The sequence below is a fragment of the Lissotriton vulgaris genome, chromosome 6 (assembly GCF_964263255.1).
Source record: "Lissotriton vulgaris chromosome 6, aLisVul1.2, whole genome shotgun sequence".
NCBI classification, from domain to species: domain Eukaryota; kingdom Metazoa; phylum Chordata; class Amphibia; order Caudata; family Salamandridae; genus Lissotriton; species Lissotriton vulgaris.
The window spans coordinates 1218495559-1218516144 of NC_141694.1; positions in this window are offsets into that span (position 1 = coordinate 1218495559).

Here is a 20586-nt window from a genome sequence, read left to right on the forward strand (position 1 = left end):
CAGATAATTCATTTCTTCCCCATCAGACAGTAAAATCCGATATAATGTCCAGCATCTATCCGAGTGCCTGCTATTTATTCACAGGTCCATCAAGACTCCTGAATGAACAGACAGGTGGGCTGTCAGATAATTGATATCTCGTATTGCTGCTCTCAAGCTTGAACTGACCAGAAAGTAGTCTATTCTGGATCTGTGCCCATACTTCTTGTTATGATAAGAAGGACCTGGCAAAAGGCCAAACCTCTCTCTACAAACATTGCAGAGCCCAATATGTTTCATCAGCATCTACAAATAACTGCAGGATTTGGGAGTAGGCACCGCTCTACTGTTCTTAGATTTATCCAGCTTTTGATCCAAAAGTATATTAAAGTCACCAGCCATAATTACTGGATTCGGGAAATCCAGTAAATTTGTAAAAAAATATTTTTAGCGACTCTGGATCATCACAATTCAGGCCGTATTACCCCACCAACGTTACCAACTGATCCAGCAGATTTGTTTCAGCAATGACCCACCTGCCCAGCTTGTTCACTGCCAACTCAATTATATGTGTCTTTGCTTGACTTTTAATTAGTATAGCGACTCCTCTAATATCAGCACTGTCATTGGTACATACCACTTGTTTGCCCATTTTACATTTTTCAAAATTGATTTACGATCCGTTTTTAGTAGGTGGGTCTCTTGTAAAACTACTATTTGCGCCAGGAAATCTCTAAGGTTCTGGCGAGTGTTTTCCCTTCAGCCTCTTATACCTACACCATTGACGTCCCAAGTTAAAATCTGAATACCCATCTTAGCCCTTCATGATCTCGGTGCATTATCTGGACCTTTGTGACCTTTTCTGCTATGATTAATCTAACTGAGGGGAATGAGGTGGCTTTTTTTGCTTTTTTTCCTCTGCTCCCCACCTTGTGCACCTCCCTTACCCCCACATGCCCCCCCACCCAGGGGAACCCAACCCGAAATCTTCCTGGACTTGATGGTGATCCTACTTGCTACGTCTTGAGACCTACCACCAATCGAACTATCACACATTGCCTAGAGCCGCAAAAACTAAAACGTATGTTCACAACTAGCCCCCTCCATCACCCTCCCCTATACCTTTATATACCTCGGAGGGTAGATGATATTATGTTTATACAAGTGATTTTCTTTTCATACCCGAGAATGGGGCTAACAGCTCCCTCCCTTTCTTATACGTTCCACTAGATCATCTACCTCCCTCTGGTTTCTTATATTATGCATTTTATTGCTATGCATCACCCTGAGTGAGGCTGGGAATTTGAGCTGAGCTGTGGCCCCTACTTTCTTGGACTAATTTAATCATTTCCCCAACTCCCATTGCCTGTCCCGAGTTACATGAGAGAGGTCAGATCTGATTTCAAATGGAAAATCTTTTGCTCTCAACGACTTCAATTTCAATAGCTTACTCAAAAACAATTTTTTTTTAAATTATTTTTTGGGAATGTTCACAGCAACACATTAATACAACATAAGAGTTGGACCCAAATTAACCGCATCGCTGCGGCGGTTATTTTTCCCCTACGCGGCTTTTTTCTAAAAGCCGCGTAAGATGACGAGCTCAGCTCGTCATCCGCACACGCCCCCCGTGGCTGATGACAAGCTGAGCTCGTCATCAGCATCGAAGGGGTTAATGTATATGCAGTATAAATAATAAATAAAGCAACAAATCATCCAAAGATAGGTATACATATGATAACATTTCAATGCATGGGACAGAAACAATAAATGGTCATAGTAAATCCAATATTAACAAAATATAATTCATACTTTTATACATTCTCAATCTTCATAATAATCAGAGAAAGAACCCCAAATTTTCATTCCCATTTTCTTTTTTCTCCTTGATCCACTAACTGAGAAAAGCCCCCACTCCAATTTATATAAGCTATACATTCTTGCTTGCCACTGTTGATAAAAGGGCGGCTTTTCCTGTAACCACTCGCTAGCTATACATAATCGTGCCACTGTCATAGAAAAGAAAATAAGGTGGCGATGTGAGTATAAGCTCTCCAAAGAGCTACTTTTGGGTATTTTCCCCAAGAGCATCATAGCGGGAGTAATAGTTACGGGGATATTAATAACTAAAGAAATTAACTTTCCAATTCCTCCTATGAAGCCATATAGCCTTGGGCAAGAGAAAAAAATATGAATACTGTCTGCATGGTCCGCTTTACATCGAAAACATTTACCATCAAATCCCTCGCCCCATTTGGCCATGCGTTCAGGTGTGTAATATAAATCAAACACTGTTTTAAAAAATTGGGCTTTTTAATTCGCAGACATTAATGCCTCTTTAGACAACAGAAGAAGATCTTCCACCACTATTTCTGAATCTCATAGAGTATTAGCCCACTTAGCCCTTACTTTCTCAAGATCATCTGTTTTTTCCTTTAATAGTATCGGATACAGGGTCCCTATCCTAACCTGTTTATTAATTCCTTCTATTACTTGATTGCTTTGCAAAATTAACTTCTGTCTAACAAAAAAGTCCTGTATTTGCAAAAATTTAAAGAAATAAACTCTAGAAAAAGAAAATTGTTCCTTTAACTCATCAAATAATTTACACGTACCATCTTCCAAACAGATATCCTCCATCCACCTCAATCTGCCAATTTTGTGACATTCCATCTGAAAATAGCATAGGCAGTATCCTGGATGCTTTAAAAGGTGTATAGTACGAGAATTTCCCTATATCCATTGTTCTAGCTAGCCATCTCCAGACCTTATATGCACCCATTAACACCTTAAAGCGAGTGCGCTTGTAATAGCTACCGTCTATTTCAATAAGTAAGCTCTGCTTCGCACAAGGCCCCAGCAAAATTTCAAAGATAGATAGATAGTTAGGCATATGATCAACTATCTCCCCTTTCATCAGTATCCTCATTTTCAATAAAAAACAAATCACATAATAAAGAAAAAAATCCGGAACCACTAGCCCCCTCTCTCTAATGGTAGCATCATATACTTATTTATTTTTATTTTTTAAAGCTTATAAAGCGCACGGCTACCCCTGAAAGGGGTGTCCCGGCGCTGTAGTCTACATGCTGAAAAGGGAGGGAGACACCTATGCAGAGGAGAATAGCCAAGTCTTCAGTCGGCTGCGAAAGAGTGATTCAGACAAAGTGAACCTCAGATCAAGAGGAAGATTGTTCCAAAGTTTAGCCGTCATGACTGTGAAACCTCTTCCTCCCATTCTGGAGCGGCAAAACCGAGGCACAATGAGACGACGTAGGTTGTTAGACCGTAAAGATCTAACAGATTGGGAGATCACAAGTCTCCTTCATTGCCCACCTTGGTTTTCCAGGACTCCAAATACATTTATCACATAGAGATTGCAGGGCCTGTATCCGGTGTTTGGGGAATTCCAAAGGAATCGACCTAAACAGATATAAAACCTTAGGTAGGACATTCATTTTAATAATGTTGGTACGTCCGATAATAGTAAGATACAGTCGTGCCCACCTATCAAGAGACTTCTTAATTTTGGCATACAATTCATTCCAGTTAGTCTCGGCCAACTCCGTCATATTAGCTTTCATCAGTATCCCTAGATAAGTAACTTCTTTAACCACCCTTGCATCTTCCCAAGTTAAAGCATCAGAGAACAGAATCTGAGTCTTTGATTCATTAAGTTTGTACCGTTATATATCCAAACTCCTTAGCGAGCCTCTCAATCTCTACAATGGCTGTCCCCGGATTAGCTGTTACAACAGCGATGTCATCCGCATACGCGAATACAGAAAAGGAATATTCAAAAACATAATATAGGGGGATTAGGATGTTCCGGTTCAATTGTTCTCTAAAAGGATTAATATACAGGGCAAATAATAATGGGGAACAGGGGCACCCTTGGCGAGTCCCTCGAGTGATATTCAAAGAATCTGAGAGTAATCCCATGGCTGATATCCTAGCCTTTGGTGAAGAATAAAGGGATTGTACTGAAGTTATAAATTTCTGACCGAATCCCATTTTGTCCATAAGCCTCCACATATATCCCCAGTGCACCCGGTCAAATGCTTTTTCTGCGTCCAGTAAAAAAAGCGCTAATTCTTTATCATTCACAACAGCAATATCAAATAGCGTAATGACTTTATTTATGTGATATACTGTGCCTCTTTTAGGTATAAAACCATGCTGTTGCAGAGATACTAGAGGGAATATGACATCAGATAAGCGATTAGCCAGAATCTTTGAATACATTTTATTGTCGGCATTTAGTAGGGATATAGGCCGATAAGATCACACCAAGTCCGGGGCTTTACCTCTCTTGCAGAACACTGCAATAGTCGCCTCTGGCCAAGTTCTAGGAGGGATTCCCAACTGTGCCATCTGCATTACACTCAGTAATTCTTCCTTAATATTATTAAAAAACTGTCTATAAACCTCCCCAGGAATTCTATCAGGGCCTGCCGCTTTGCCAACTGCCAGACTCTTAACGGCAGCTTCTAGTTCAGACATTGTTATAGGAGAGTCCAGCTGACCAGCTAGCGTAGGCTCTAGAACCTTCAGCCCTACTTCCAGCCTGTCGTTCCAATCTGAACCCGTACCATTCCTGCCTTCCTGAGTGTATAATTCAGAATAAAACTTCTGAAATATATTAAGAATCTGTAGCGGCTCCGAATGTGATCCCCCTCGCTATCCTTCATAGCTTGAATATTCCTAGCTGACTCCTTCATCCACAGTCTAACTGCAAGCCTTTTCCCAATTTTTTCCCCAAATTCATGACTTTGCATTTTAGATGGTAAAAATGTTCTTGCGATCTCAGCACTCCAAAACCCAAGAACATTAGCCCTGGCCTTTGCCACCTTATTCTCTAACTCACATAGTTCTTTCTGGCCACTGACTACTTCCCTTGTTAATAAGGTCTCTGCCTCTGCTAACTTATCATATAGCGTGGCGATCTCTTTTTGAGTGTCCTTTGCTGCCAAATTGAAAAACTCAAACATTCACCTCGGAATCCTGCTTTAAATGTGTCCCATACTGTGCATACATTGGCCGTCCCCTTGTTATAGCTAAAAAAAGACTGAATCCAGCTGTCCATATGCGCTTTAAATTCTTTGTTCAAACCCAGCTTTCGATCATATGTAAAATTAGAGCGTTTTGTATTATTCACAACCCACTGTAATTCCAACACTAAAGGGGAATGGTCAGACGTAGTCCTAGGATAAGTTTTTATTGTAGCCCCGCCCAATATTATCTCCGGTGCAAATAAATTATCTAATCGGACCATCTTCTTATGCGGATGTGAATAAAATGTAAACCTACTATCTTCCCCCCTAAGCCGCCCCCATACATCCATTAGCCCCTGATCTTTTAATAAATTGACAAGTGCTTTATAGACTCTCGGTTTCCGACCTGTATATTTATCAAAGCCATCCTGTATAGCACAGTTCAATAAATTTATGTTCATATCCCCACATACCACTACTGGTTGTGGAAAGCTAGCTAATTCTAAATTTATTTCATTCAGGGCCGCTGGGTCATCCAAATTTGCTCCATAAACCGTGCATAATGTTAACTGTCTCCCTTCAATCATAAGCTCTACAATAGCCCACCGTCCGTTTTTATTCGCTATTTTCCGTCCAATATTTACATAATATTGTTCAACAAGAATAGCTACTCCCCTTATCATACTAGACTGACCAGACGCAGTCACTTATGTAAACCCTAATTCCTTTAACATTCCTCTTTTTGACCAGGGAATATGAGTTTCTTGTATGCACAGTATGTCTGGCCGTATATATCTCAATTCCGCAGCTACTTTTTGTCTTTTTGTAAAATTGTTCAGCCCGGACACATTCCTAGTACAAATTCTTATGCCTTTATTCGCCATTGTGCCAATTCATACCCTGCCATCCAACTATCTACCGCCCACCACATAAAAAATCCAAAACTTATAAAGAGGATACTGAGACATTCTTTTTGTTTTATACTTCCGTCATATTTTTCCTGTGTAGATTGCTGTGAACACATTTTTCCCCACATTTTCACCCCAAAAACACACCAAAGTGCCCCCTTCCCCCCCTGACCCACCCTCTTGATCCATCCTCCCTCCCCCATCCTTCCCTTCTCCCTTTATAGAGGCTTTAGGACTTATGGTCCTTTGATGCGAGCTTACCCCCATCCCCCTGCCTTTACCCTCGGGGCATCACCCGTCAGGCCTTCAACATACTCAATCCCATTTCTCAGGTGACGATCCGAAAAGCGAGATAAAAAAAAATGTTTTAAACATTATTGACTATTCGATGGTTACATGCTGTAAATCCCTATACCACTAATTCTGTAACTTTCACAAATTACAGCGACCCCAAAAACTCTTTGGCGGCACTGGCTGTCGTAAAGAATCTGGTGCGCTCCCTGTGAATAACTTTTAATTTAGCCGGAAACATCAAGTACGCCTGCAACGCTTTAGTTTGAAACTCAGGTATTAACTACCGAAGCTGCCATCGTATTTCAACAGACTGTTTGCATAAGTCGGGCCTCACAAAAAATTCACAATTAAGTCCACTACACGCAACTGGTCGTCTCACTATCCCACCTTGACAACCACCCAGACAACCTATTGAACTGCCTCCAGGACATTTACATCTGGATGAGCGAGTCCTCGCTTAAGCTCAATGGAGCGAAAACTGAAATCATGCTCATGGGCAAGAAATGGACATCCATTCCCCCGTCGGTCTGGCCAGACGTTTTCGGTGAGGTGCCAACCCCGAAAAAAGAAATTAAGACACTGGGAGTCTGGCTTGAACCTGAGCTGACCATGAAGACCCAGGCAGCCAAAACAGCAGGAATCTGTTTCGGACTCATGCGATCCATCCGGAAGATCCTCCCGCTCCTTCCTCCCCTATCCAGAAAACTACTGGTTCAAGGTCTCATTCTTGCCCGCCTGGACTACAGCAACGCCGTCTACCTCGGTGCCCCCGAATCCACCTTGGCGAAACTTCAATGCACTCAAAATGTGGCGGCGCGGCTCATTATGAATCTCCCCCCCAGAGCTTCGGCCAGGCCTGCCCTCAAGGCCCTACACTGGCTTCCTGTGCGCCAGAGGGTAGAATTCAAGGCCCTGTGCACTGCCCACAAACTCATCAACGGTGTAGGCCCAGCCGTCCTGAAAGACATGGTCACCCCCTACAAAGCTCCCAGACTCCTGCGCTCGGACAATGAACGCCTGGCCACTGTCCCTAGATTCAGGAAGGTACGCACCGGTGGGCGACGCTTTGCGGTCAAAGCGTCCTCAGGATGGAACTCACTTCCCCGCAGCCTGCGCCTGGAATCCTGCCACCTCCTCTTTCGGAAAAGATTGAAAACCCTCCTTTTTCCTAAATAGTATCCCTCCCCCCTCCCCTCAGGTCTCCACTGATTTCATAGCGCGGGGATGCCTCCGGGTCACCAGGCGCTCTATAAATCGCTAAATAAATAATAAATAAATACATTTTTTGTCCGGTCGAGCCTTCAAAAATATTTCCTCGCAAGCTTGAAAACTGTTAAAAGCCACTAAAATAGCTCTTGGCTTTTGATCCCGCTGATTAACTTTAAATGGAAATCTATGGGCTCGCTCCACCTCACGATCCCAGTCACATTTTGTAGCATTTGGCATTACTTTTTTTAAAAGCGCTACTATAAACTCTCGAGTGTCAGCCCCCTCTCTCCCTTCAGGAATCTGTAAAAATCTCAAGTTATTACTACGGGAGCGATTTTCTATATCCACAAGTTTCCCATTAATGTCCTCCTTAGTGGCCATGTGTAGATCAATCTTTTTCTTTTGCTGCGCTAACTCGTCCTCTAGGGTCGAGATACGGGATTCTGCCTCGTTCGCCCTGGCCAGAAATTCAGAGTGTGACTTTACCAGGCGTCTCACAGAGTTATGTAGCTTCTCACAAGAATTTTGTACTCTCATGCTATCCTATCGCGTCTCATCTCGGTGTTGCATCATAGTCTGATAAATCAGACGCAGTGATATATCCTCCCAGTCAGAATCAGATGTTGCTGCACCGGCGGCGCCTCTATTTTCCTCTCGAGCATCATTGCCCACGCTGCCATTATCTTTATCCTTTGCGCCCAGTTGAAGCCTTCGCACAGTGGAGGGCTCTGGATCTTCTACCTCCAATAAAGCATCCATACTGCTGTGATCACTTCCATCATCCAGCCTGCCGTCCTCCATAAATCCTCTGAGGATGACACTGATCGATCAGATAGTGAATAAAAGTCAGCAGAATCCGTCTCGCCAGTAGCTGCTAGTATTGTCCCATCATTATTCACCGCATTCATCACTGTAGCCAAATTTCCCTCAGTCTCCTCAGAGGTAATGCTTAAGCCGTTCATGTCAGGCGCAGAGGCTGGAGGCGCTAAAGCTGCATCAGATTGGGAGGAAACAGTAACCACATTGCTCTGATTTTCTTCAGGGATTACGATTGAACCATTCATGTCAAGCTCAGAAGCGGGGGGTACTGGAGCTGTAACAATCCTCTGACCGCCTTCTGCCGCCACCCCTAATGCTCCAGAGACCACACCTTAAAGTCTCAATCTGCTTACTCTGCTGTATCTTTCCAGCTTCTTTAGCTTTAATTGCAGAAAATATCTCCGGTATTTTTTTCGTCGTACTAGCAGTAGTTCCCTCCTTAGACACTACGGCCGAGCCTGACCCAGTGTCAATCACCTTACTTGCTAAAGGAGCTTCCTTCGAGCCCGTGCCCTCTGCTCCTTCCGTCATCTCAGCGGTGACTCCTTTTGCACGACCTCTCCGTCCTTTCGGTCCCATTCTCACCGCAAACACTTGCTGCTGTAGAGCGCCTCCGTCTCCGACTCCTCTGTGCTTCCGCAGCGCGGGAAACAGCATCCCAGGTGAGTCGAGTTGCCTGCCTTAGCAGAAACGCCCACCGATCCCTCAGCGTACACCAGACTTCAACCGCTGCAGCCGCTCGCAACGCCAGCATCCAGGTATTTTCCCGTATTCCCTTTTCTCTCCTTGTTGCTCCCGGCTCAACCGACCATACAGCCAGTGTCAGCAATCTCAGTAAGCCCTAGCTGCTCCGATCTTCACCGCATCAATTTCGTGCCCCGGGAGGTCCGGCAGGAGCGGCTTGCTCACGCATCCAGCGTGGACGCCATCTTGCCTCCAAACCAATTTATTGTTGCACTATTAAAGGAAGGAGTACAGGTCGAAGAGACTGAGGAGGAATTTAGGGGCTTATTAGGATGCCGGGCGGACTGAAGTCCACCTGCCACCCCAGCGGTGCTGGGACCGGCCGCAAGCAGTGCGGGACTGCTGCACCACAAATTAGGATGCGACCGCCACCCTGATGATCGTGTTCTGCATCTTCAACATTGCAGCGTAAGCAGCACCCTCCCCAATGCCAAAGAGGCATGCTGTGCATTGCCATACACAATGTGACAGGCCCTGCATGGTGCCTGCCACCTTGTGCATGGCAATGAAGGGAGGGTTCCATAGGTAACCCCCAAGTACAGCCCCCCACCCCCACATCCACCGGGGCCCACAATGGGCCCCCAAAGCAATTCCTGTCAGCCTTTCCATGGCGGCATAGCCACCGTGGAAAGGTCTTGTCAATCTGTCAACATAATATGGTTGCACTGCCACCATGTTATGCACCAGCTCTGCCCGGCCGGCAATCGTAACGATTGCCGACCGGCGGAAAAGCGGCGGACGGACTTTCCGTCCACCGTGGTACCCCCGCCATGCTAATGTGGCGAGGGAAATCATGTTGTGAAGGCAGACAGATCTCCACCGCCGGCCGGGGGGTGGCAATCCGTCCACTAGCATAATGACCCCCTAAGTAGGGATATTCAGAGAGTGCCCAGAGATCCCTTCAGAAGGAATCCATATAAAGCCAAGCATCATAAGATCCTGACAAATTTCAGCCCTTATGCACTTAGGGATAAAAATGTAAACTATATACATATACATATGTATTCACTGAAAAACAGGTTTCAGGGACGTTATAGTTAGTTGGACATTTCACTCGTACAAAACCAGAGAAATTCTGCTATTATAGTTAGTTGAGCTAACTATAACTCGCACCCCCGCAATGCTCTGTTGATGATGTCACATATTACATCCTTTGTGACATGGCCAGTGACATCACTGATGACATCATAAATGACATCATCCAGTGACTGTGTTTCTGTAAAGTATATATATATATATATATATGTTCAAAGTTCCAAAACTATCGCCCAGGTCCGCAATCACCGGAACACCAACACAGGATAGAACACGAAGACCCAGAGTTCAGGTGAGTTTGTTAGTTTAATAGCACCTTCGCCAGCATAACGTTTCGGCCTGCACAGAGGCCTTGGTCACATGACGCCATGGAGGGCGTGGGCAAAATTTAAAGTGCAAATGCTGAAGTTTTAAGACATTTGATTGGGCACCGGCGTGTAAAAGTAACCAACATAAAAGACATACTTGTCATGGCACGTATTGGGATAATCCCAATAAAAGAACACATCATTCCAATAAATAACATGCCTACTGAAATGTATCCGAATTGATTTTCATTATCAACAATTTAAATATATAAAAATTGCAATTAAAAAAAAAATCATTTCATAATATTTACAAGATAAATGCAAGTAAAAGTCAGCGGATAAAACAATCTACCACAGATGAACCATCAGCTGCCGCCAATTAATTTGCTCCTTCTGGCATATGTATGACATGCTAGAAACAGTTGTGTAAAAAAAGGGAGGCGGGGCAAAAAAATAATATTTTTCCCCCAATGACTGTATAAATACAAACACTATATTTGCCTTTTTCCTAATGTGCCTATGTTTTCTAAATAATCTGATATACACGCTTACTGTGTCCAATTTCATGTGTGATCAGTGATAAGTGAAAATTCAAAAATTTAAAAAACATACAAATGGTTTATGATCTTATTGTAGGCTGCTCCCAACCTACACATTTGATGTTGGTGACATAATATAGTACCTGGAACCGGACTGAAAAGGACAAGCTACAACTCAACCTGCTGATGATACTTATTTGGTTGGTACGTGTGGTCAAAAACTATCTTAGGAGCCCTTGCATAAATTGATGAAAGGGTGTGGTAAAGTAACGGTACACTATGTTTCATGCGCCTGGTAGACTAAGCAGGGGGGGATCCTCATAGACAAGTATAGAGATCTTCCGTGGAGTTCAGACCCCAAGGGGTCTTGCTATTCAGCTCTAATATATACTTTGTCTCTAGAGCTCTAAGGATACCCTCCCTGTCACCGCCTCTCCTCAAGGGACCCACTGTATCAATGGCATAATATCTGAGGAGTGCACTGTTGTTACCATGACACTCCTTGAAATGCCTAGCAACCGGGTACGTGGCTTCACTTGTGTTGATGGCTCTTATCTGCTGGAGCACCCTCTTGTGGACCTGCAATTTGGTACTCCCAACATATCGCAGGCCGCACGGGCACTCCAGCACATACACCACGTACTCACTCTTGCAGGTCAGCTGTTTGGAAATTTTACGGGGTATAAGAGAGAATGGAGTAATATATTCGGTCTTACTAACTCCATGTGAACAGGCCTTACAGCTAGAGCACTTCCTGAAACCTTTGCTCCCTGCTAGCCAGTTCTTTGGCGCGATCACTTCAAGACTAGATTTTACTAATGCATCCTGCATAGAGTATGCTTTTCTGAATGTAATCGCAGGTTTCTTTGGCATATACTCGCCAATGACTGGATCAAACCTAACTAGGTCCCAGTGTTTGTTCACAATTTTTCTCAATGCCCCATGCTGTCTGTTAAAGGTCCAGATTAATCTGGTTGGTTGCTTGTTCTCATTTACAGTGGGTTTCAGCATCTTCTTGTGTATCAGGGTGGCCTCTCGGGACAGGGCATTTACTTTGGCCATTGCCGCATCTAATATGTTCTCCCTATACCCTCTAGCTAGGAACCTTTGTTTACTGGCCTCCTGAACAAGTTTGCACTGAACTTCTGTGCTGCACACTCGCCTGATCCTGAGCATCTCCCCATAGGGGATACTCCTGGTCAGGTGTGGCGGGTGGTGGCTCATAGCATGAAGTACTGTATTATCAGCCGTAGGCTTCCTGTACAAAGTTGTTTCTAGGTGACCCTCACTGATCTCGATGGTGACATCCAAAAAATGAGCCTGGCTCTGACTGATGTCTGAGGTAAAAGCCAGGTTATAGGTGTTGCAATTCAAACTCTCAATGAACTGGATAGCTTCTGCCTGTGTCCCTTGCCAAATTAGAAGCACATCATCGATATATCTATACCACCGTATGATGTGCTTCTTGCAGATGTCATGGTGTTCGACGAAGAGGACCTGTCTCTCCCAGTAGCCCATATGCATACAGGCATAACTGGGAGAAAAATAGGCCCCCATGGCGACACCTCTAATCTGCTGGTAGTATTGATTATGGAACATAAAGTAGTTATTATGTAGGCAGAAACATGTGTATATATATATATATATATTCGTCCTGATCAACCCACTCCTAAACACATGGAAAAACGGTACTGTTATCACGACAATTACCACAATTCCAAATGCCCCCGAATTAAAACATAATTTGTTGTACTTTTTATTTAATTAGTCAGAACATACGAGTGAAGGAACTTCATTGACCACAATGCACCAGCCAGATACATTAGGTATTGCTGTGCTTTAAACATAAAAGAAGGATGATGGTAAAGCACAACATCCCGTGAGCAAGCCTCAGGTTGAGGTGAAACGTGTCGGGCTTTTTTGGTTGCAAATAAAGTTGCTGTAAACTTAAATTGAACCTCGAGTGAGTGGGTTCTTTATATGCTAATAAAAATTAGCCACAGAAAGGATATTTTTCGGTTTGACTCCACCGAAAAAAACGCACCATGTCAAACTGAGAGCGCTGGCGTCCATGTGGGTCGATCAGGACGAATTCAAAGAAGGACGCGAAGCAGCTGTCGCTGTAAAAGCTGGGCATCCACAGGGAATCGTGAATGACTACGAAATTGGAGGAGTGATACGCCATTGAACGAGCAGGAGCTCGAATCACTGCATCAACAACGAAGAGCAGCGGAGGAGCACACCGGAGGGTGGAAGCCACGCAGCAACTCGAACACCGGTAAGATCAAAACCAGCATTCAAGTAACCGCGTTCACCCGACAAGCGTCTTTCATGAAATAGTAGCAAATTGCTCAGCAGCGATTAGGCGTCCCCACACAGAACTGTATGACACAGAACTGTGAAGCTTATAGAAAGGATACCCGTAAAATCATAGTTATGGCTATAAAAAACTGGCAACAATAATATGATATCGTAAAGAGCAACAAACACGCTCTTGGTAAACGGCAACAATTCCGTAAGCACTGGGACTCGAGAATAAACAGCGTATAACTCTAAACAAAATAATTGGTATTTTGCAACCATGGAGGTTAAGGAGGCAAGAAGAATTGCGGAATTTAACAATCTATTCAATGCCACGGCCGCAAAACGACCAGAGAGGGGCAAAATATCCACACTAGCAAACACCAATAAGGATAAATTGAGATATTGGGAGAGACTATCGAAAATAGAAATTAAAGTATGTAGAAGTTAAACGAATCCCACGGGGACTGCGCCTGACCCTCATGCCCAGTCACCAGGACACGAGTGCAGATTTACTTCAAGAATGGGGTGAACATCTACTGGAATCCTCAACAGGACTAATGATTATCCTGATCAAACATATTGATAATGCCCTGAAAGAAATTAAAGATGAGCTGAAAAAAGTAGAAGAAGAGATAAACAATCTAACGTTAACCAAGGAACAACAAAAATTACAAGTGGACATACTAAATAATCTTGAAAAATATGAGGCAAGAGTGAAACAACGCAAACAATTTACATTTCAAAGGGACAAAATAGATTTTGAAGAAGGGAGAATATTTACCTTCGGAAAACAATATGATAACAGGAAAAACAAAACACCTTTGAGAACACCAGGTGAAGAAACCTCCAGTTTCAAATCATTATCCAGCACAGACCTAAGTGAGAATGAAGGTCAATCCAGACCAACAACAGAGCAGAAAAAAAAATCAAATTTTTTAATGGAAATGCAACAGGTCCTGGAACAGCAGAACAAAGGGAACCAACTGAAAAGAGGCAGGGGAAGAGGAAGGGGCAGAGGATTGCCAAAAAAAACAGACGAGGCCAGAGAGGCAAGGCTAGATCCAAAAGACGATATATGGTCGAAGGACAGGCTGAGACAACCTCGCAAGTAACCCCACAAGAAGATGACTCGCAAGAACTGAACATTGTGAATCTTTCAAATAGGTCTCTCACATCTATAGAAGAAGAAACACTCAAAAAAAGTCTCAATTTTTGCCCTACCTCCCACATGGACATCGCTGAAACACGCATTGACCTATATAAATACACAAGAAAATTAAAGTTGGCAAGAATTTACGCAGAAAAAACAGAACAAAGCCACAGGTCAAAGAAAACAAAATCTATTACATTATATGCAGAAGATGTCCCAGGATTAATAGCACTTATGACAATGGGCACAACATCGCTAACACAAGAAGAACAAGCTCTTATGGAGATTGAGGAAACACTGAAAATGGGAAGAGAAGGAGAAAGTGGCTTGAAGCCCAAATCTAAATTTAACCCAATCCTGCCATTAGGGAACAAGATAGACACATTCCACGACCTAATAGTGGAAGATCTGTACAAAATAACACCAAATAAAGGTAAAAAAAATCTAACCAGACAATAAAAGGAAACTTTAGCGGCACTAGGCAAAGATACCACAATAGAGATTAAGCCTGCAGACAAAGGCGGTAACATAGTGATTCTAAATAAAGTGGACTATGTTATTGAAGCCGAAGGTCAGTTGAATGATAAAGAATGCTACCAACTCCTGCAAGCAGATCCTACAAAACAACTACAAGTTAAAGTGAAACAACACTAAATGGAATGGCTTGACAAAGGCGTAATAAATGATGAGGAATTTAAATATCTGGAAAACAAACATCCAACCATGCCCACATTTTACTGCCTTCCAAAAATACACAAAACCACCGGGGAGGCATATTGTTTCCGCTAACAACTCATTACTGGAACCGATATCCAATTACATCGACCAATTTCTTGCTCCCCTAGTCAAGGACCTCAAATCATATTTAAAAGACACAAATGGACTCCTAAAGAAACTTGAGATAGTTGTGTGGCAATCCACTTACAAACTCATAACCATGGACGTGGTCTCACTCTATACAAACATTGAACGTCATGTTGGAATGGAAGCTTGTAAACAATATTTGGGCAAGAGAAACATCAAATATAGGGAATATAACGAAATGTTAAATGAAATGATCTCACTGTGTCTACACAACAATGTCTTCCTTTTTAATAAGAAGATTTATAAACAAACACAAGGCTGCGCAATAGGATTTTCGTTCTCACCAAATTATGTGAACCTCACCATGGGTTGGTTTGAAAACAATAAAGCATGGAACACCGCAAACTATGAATGGACTCAAAAGATAATCTTAAGGTTAAGATTTATAGACGACCTATTCATTATATGGAATGGCACTGCAACAGAATTTAAACAATACTTTGAGAAGCTAAACAACAGTGTGGAAAAATTGAAATTCACCTATGATCTAAGCTCAGAAAGAGTAGTGTTCCTTGACACTGAAATTTACAATGAAGAAAATTCCCTACTCACCACACTGCATAGAAAAACAACGGCGACTAACGCGATCTTGCATGGATTAAGCTTCCACACGAAAAACTCAAGTGGAGCATCCCATTACGGGGAATTTTGGCGATTGAAAATGAACTGCTCCAGAGATCAAGATTTTAAAAAACACAGTGAAAAAGCTAAGAATAGATTCATTGCTAGAAAATACCCCGCAACAGTAGTGGAGACATGCTTGAAAAAGGCAGAAGGAAAAGAACGAAAGGAGATCCTACATGGAGAAAGGAAAGACAAAACAATGGACAAAACCATCAGACTGATCACTACACACAGTGCAGAAGATAAACAACTCACAAGAATCATTCGAAAACACTGGGGAATCTTGAAATCAGATCAAACTTTAACTAAACTAATTGGAGTTCATCCGAACATAACTTATAGAAGAGCCAAGAACATAGATGACCAGCTAGTTCACAGTCATTTCAGCGAACCAACGAACAGAATCTGGCTACAAAGAGCTGGCTTCTGGCCATGCAAACATTGCAAGGTTTGCAGAATTGCCAAACCAACGAAACAACTAGAAATAAGTAAAGGAAGGAAGTGGACTATACGCCAACACTTAACATGTAAAAGCACCTTCGTCGTCTATATGGTCGAATGTCCGTGCCATAAGAAATATATTGGCAGCACCATATTTGAGGTAAAAAAGAGAATCCTGGAGCACACACGTGCCACGACTCATAAGGGTCGTACTAATGCAATTGCCAAACATATGGAAAAGTACCACGACAACAACTGGGAAACACTGTGTTTTTGTGCCATTGATCAAATACCAGCATCAGAAAGAGGTGGAAATCAAACAAAGTTCCTCCGACAAAGAGAATCACGACACATTATCAATTTCAGAACATTGGATCCGAGAGGACTAAATCCGAGTGAGAATTGTATGTCCACTTATGATACAAAATGGAAAAATTTCAAAAGGGGCATAATCATAACAACTGAAAAATCAATCTCACCAGAGAGAATGAATAATCACATATTAACGATCAGTTGAAAAACTTGACTCACTGGAGAGGAGTAATCTCCATAACTCACTCAAAATGAAGTTGTTGTTGACCTCTGTAACTTTATTGAAACAAGTGACAGCAAACACCTTATCGAGGCAGGAATACAAACTCACCAATGAGACTGTATCAGTCGTAAACACAAGGAAAAACAGAACTGTTATCACGACAATTACTACAATTCCAAATGACCCCGAATTAAAACATAATTTGTTGTACTTTTTATTTAATTGGTCAGAACATACGAGTGAAGGAACTTCGTTGACCACAATGCACCAGCCAGATACATTAGGTAATGCAGTGCTTTAAACATTAAAGAAGGCTGATGGTAAAGCACAACATCCTGTGAGCAAGCCTCAGGTTGAGGTGAAACGTGTCTGGCTTTTTTGGTTGCAAATAAAGTCGCTGTAAACTTAAATTGAACCTCGAGTGATTTCGTTCTTTATATGCTAATAAAAATTTGCCACAGAAAGGATGTATTTATATACATATATATGCCAAGGTGTATTGAAGAATGAGTGGATGTATAAGAGTCTGAATGGATGATTTAGTGGGTGCGTGACTGACTATATAAGCAAGTGATTAAATGTGTCTCACTGAATGCATGGGTTAGTGACTAAACTATGTGAATGTCTGTATTAGTTTGTCAGTCGGTTTGTAAGCAGCTGCAGGTTTGGTGAGTAGCTACATGAGTGTCTATATGGGTTATTGATTGGTTGTCTGAGTATCTGTATGGGTGCCTGAGTGTCTGTGTGGGGGTTGGGCGACTCTGTGCATAGATGTGTGAGTGGGTGATTCACTGGGTGCATCGGTTCAAGAGTGCATCTGTGAAGGGTAGTATGGGTGGGTGAGTGTGTGTATGGGTGTGTTGGTGAGTGAATGGATGTCTCAGTGGTACATGCGTGAGTAAATACATATGTGAAAGGCAGTATATGTGAGTGATGGAGTATATAAATGACTATATGTGAGAGTGAGTGATTGTGAGAGTGGCTGTATGGATGAGTGTGTGCTTGTATCAGTGATTGTATAAGAGTGTAAGTATGTGTTACTATTTGTATGAATAAGTGAGGTGGTGTGTGTTTAACTATAGGTGAGTAAATGGGAGTGTGATTGATTCTTTGCATGACTGATTAGGTGTGTGAGTAACAATAGATGAGTGGTGGTGTCTGAGTGTCTGTATAGGTGTATGAGTGCATATGATAGTACTGTATTTATGAGTGACTGCATGTATGAGTGACTGTATGGGTGAATGAGTGGATGTGTGTGGAGACCTAGGAATCAGTGAGTGGGTATGTAGTAACTGGTATTGATGGGTCTGGTTTCGAAAATGGTAGCCTGTATTTTAGAGTGGGTGAATCAAATGTTATATTATGGTGTGAGGAGGTGCATCAGATTATCACGTGGATGATGTCATCAGTGATGTCACTGACCATGTCATGAATGATGTAATATGTGATATCATCAGCAGCGCATTGCGGGGGCCCGAGTTATAGATAGCTCAACTAACTATAACGGCCAAATTTCTCTGGTTTTGTACGAGAGAAATGTTCAACTAACTATAACATCCCTGAAACCTGTGTTTTTTTTCTGTGAATTTCTAATGTTTTTTAAATGCTAATATCTAACTATAACGTCCCTGTAACCTATGGCTTTTTCAGTCAATTTCAAAGGTTTTTCGAATGCTAATTTCTAACTATAACATCCCTAAAACCTATATTTTTTTCAGTGAATTTCAAATTCATTTTAAATGCTAATTTCTAACTATAATGTCCCTGAAACCTATGGTTTTTTTCAGTGAATTTTTAAGGTTTTTTAAATGCTAATTCCTAACTATTACGTCCCTGAAACCTATGGTTTTTTCAGTGAATTTCAAAGGTTTTTTAAATGCTAATTTCTAACTATGCCTAGAGAGGTAGGATATGTGCAGAAAGAGGAAAAAGCACAGAAAGAAGCAAGAGAAATGTAGAAAGAGGCAACAGAGAGGCAGAAAAAGGCCTGGTTTCAAAGTCATCCTGTGCCCCCAAAGTTTTGCTGACTGGTACTGGTGGTAACCTACTCTGACTAACCAGACCTGGAGCCAGTGCTATGCTGAAAGACGCTTAGAATACAGTGAAAACACCTACATACACTAGGGTACACTATGGCTCCCCTGTAAGGCCCTAGTACATAATAGGGCAGGGGATTAAAACTCTAAGTCAGAGGTGCAGAAAGAGGCAAGAGAAGTGCAGAGAGAAGCAGCAGAGGTGCCAAAAGAGGCAAGAGAGATACAGAAAGAAGCAAGTGAAGTGCAGAAAGAGGCAAGAGAGGTGCAAAAAGAGGCAGGAGGGGTACTGAAAGAAGGAAGAAAAGTACAGAAAGAAGCAACAGAAATAAGGAACAGAGGTGCTGAAAGACATGAAGGGTGCAGAAAGAGCAAGAGAAGAACCAACTGAGGTACAGAAAGAAACAAAAGAGATGTAGAAATAGGTAGGAAAGGTACAGAAAGCTGGAACAGGAGTGCAGAAAGAGGCAAGAGAGACACAGGAAGAGAAAAGAGGGGTGCAGGAAGAGGCAAGACTGGTGCAGAAAGCAGCAAGTGAGATGCAGAAAGACCCAAGGAGGGGTACAGAAAGAAGGAAGAGAAGTGCAGAAGGAGGCAAGAGGAGTTCAGAAAGAGGTAAGAGTTGCAGAAAGAAGGAAGAGAAGTACAGAAAGAGGCAAAAGAATTGCTGAAGGAAGCAACAGCAGTGTAAAAAGAAGCAAGAGCCGTGCAGAAAGAGGCAAGTGAGGGGCAGAAAGAAGCAAGAGCAGTGCAGAAAGAACCAACAGAGGTGCAAAAAACACAATTGTGGTACAGAAAAAGGTAGAAGAGGTACACAAAGAGGCAAGAGAGTTACAACAAGAGGCAGGAGATGTGCAGAAAGAAGGAAGAGAAGTACAGAAAGAAGCAACAGAGGTGCTGAAAGAGGCGCGAAGGGTGCAGAAAGAGCAAGAGAAGTTCAGAAAGAACCAACAGAGGTATAGAAAGAGGTGCAGAAAAAGGCAGGAAAGGTGTAGAAAGATGGAACAGGGGTGCAGAAAGAGGCAAGAGAGGTGCAGAAATAGGCAACAGGTGCATAAAGATGCAAGAGAGGCCCAGAAATAAGCGAAGAAGCAACAGAGGTGTGAAAAGAAGCAAGAGACGTGCAGAATGAGGAAAGTGAGGTGCAGAAAGAGGCAAAAGAGGTCAGAAAATGGCAAGAGAACAGCAGAAAGAGGCAAGAGGGATGCAAAAAAGGGAAGAAGGGTGCCGAAAGAAGCAAGAGAGGTGCAGAAAGAGGCAAGTGAGGTGCAGAAGGAGGCAGAGACCTGGCAAAAGGGGTACAGAAACAGGGAACAGGTGGGTAGACTGAGGCAAGAGAGGTGCAGAAAGAAACAACAGAGGTGCAGAAAGAGGCAAGAGAAGTATAAAAGAAACAACAGAGGTGCAGAAAGAGGCAAGAGAAGTATAGAAAGAGGCAAGAGAGGTGTAGAAAGAGGTGCCGAAAAAGGCAGGAAAAGTATAGAAAGATGGAACGAGGTGCAGAAAGAGGCAAGAGAGGTGCAGAAAGAGAAAAGAGGGGTGCAGAAAGAGGCAAGAGGGGTGCAGAAAGAAGCAAGTGAGGTATAGAAAGAGGCAACTGAGGTGCATAAAGATGCAAGAGAGGCGCAGAAACAAGCGAAAGAAGTACAGAAAGAGGCAAGAGAATTGCTGAAAGAAGCAACAGAGGTGTATAAAGAAGCAAGAGGCACACAGAAAGAGGCAAGTGAGGTACAGAAAGAGGCAAAAGAGGTACAGAAAATGGCAAGAGAACAGCAGAAAGAGGCAGGAGGGATGCAAAAAAGGTAA